Genomic DNA, 1,442 nt, shown 5'->3' with positions numbered 1-1,442 from the left:
CGCACACAGGTGTGCCAATAGGAGGTATTTCCTACAACTCCGGGCCACCCGCACCTCTGGGACTAGAATATAAATAACATTATATTTCAAATATTTCTGGCCAAGTGCAGGGGAGCAGATCCCAATCCAGCCAAGACGAGGGATCAGATTGTACACAGATACGATTATATTATTTAGAAATTCAGATGAATGTCATTCCAGAATCTGCAGAACTTCCTTCACTCTGCTGTCTGTGCTTACCCTGCAAACTGACATCAACACCGACCACCCAATACCTGGACCGGATGATGAGTTATTCATTCCATAGCATGCCTCCTGCCAGTCTTTTTTTTTTCCACCAATCCCCTGAGTACGTCCTTGTCCTTCCACCAATCCCCTGAGTGCGTCCTTGTCCTTCCGCCAATCCCCTGAGTGCGTCCTTGTCCTTCCGCCAAGCACCTGGGAGTGTCCTTTTCCGCCAATCACCTAGGAGCATCCTTGTCCTTCCGCCAATCACCTGGGAGCGTCCTTGTCTTTCCACCAATCACCTGTATTCATGTCCTTCCATTAGTCAACTGGTAGAGGTTGGTATTGATTGATCTGCCATTGTTTTAATTTCTGGTTTTGTAATACACATTGTGACTGCACAGGGATTTCTAATAAAATGTTTTCTGTAAATTCTCCTGTTTCTGTTCAGTCCTCCAGTGCACCTTATACACAGAGGGATCCACCTTCCCCTCCCCCTATTGCTGATCCGGTAGAGAGCTGCCAGTGGGGGACCACCCAGTGCCATGATGTCGGTTCGAAACCCTCCTGTCCAAGAATTTTTAAGGCCAAACCTGTAAGATTCTCCTGAACATACAATTTGGGTAACCATAAACCCTCTAGCTGGGCCTGGACCCCCAAATTTCCACCTAATCTAGGCACTTCCAACTTTCCATTAATTAATACACAGAGAATATTGGGGAATTTCTGCACGTTTCACCTCCCCCCCCCCCCCCCCCCCCCCAAATATTCTTTCCCTAATGTCATCCTTTTTGTTCAGATTGAAATAATGTGAATTTTACATTTTCATCTTTTTTTCTTTTATCTTTCTGGGACTCCACACACCAATAGTTTAGTGTGGCTGTAGGGCAGTACAAGATATCACTTAACTGGCCAGTACATGAGCTCTGATTGACTGAGCTAGTGATGATAGCGGGTCATATCCCTGTGGTTTCTGGGGGATCGGTGTCTGCGGAGTGCCCATTAATCTCTGTCAGTGACAATTACTCGCCAATGCTCTCCGCTAATTAGTATAAATTGTCCCTTCATCAGCCGCAACACGCGGAAACGCACCAATTATATCATGACAATCTGCTTATTAGAATATGTGAGCGGCTATTTATATACCCCGAACACGGAGCCTGCAGGGAACATCTCCATGTCTGCATAGAAACAACATACGTGTGAAGCATGAGCGC

Source organism: Pyxicephalus adspersus, chromosome 12 (genome assembly GCF_032062135.1).
Source record: "Pyxicephalus adspersus chromosome 12, UCB_Pads_2.0, whole genome shotgun sequence".
Classification (NCBI taxonomy): domain Eukaryota; kingdom Metazoa; phylum Chordata; class Amphibia; order Anura; family Pyxicephalidae; genus Pyxicephalus; species Pyxicephalus adspersus.
This window is presented reverse-complemented; position numbering follows the sequence as displayed.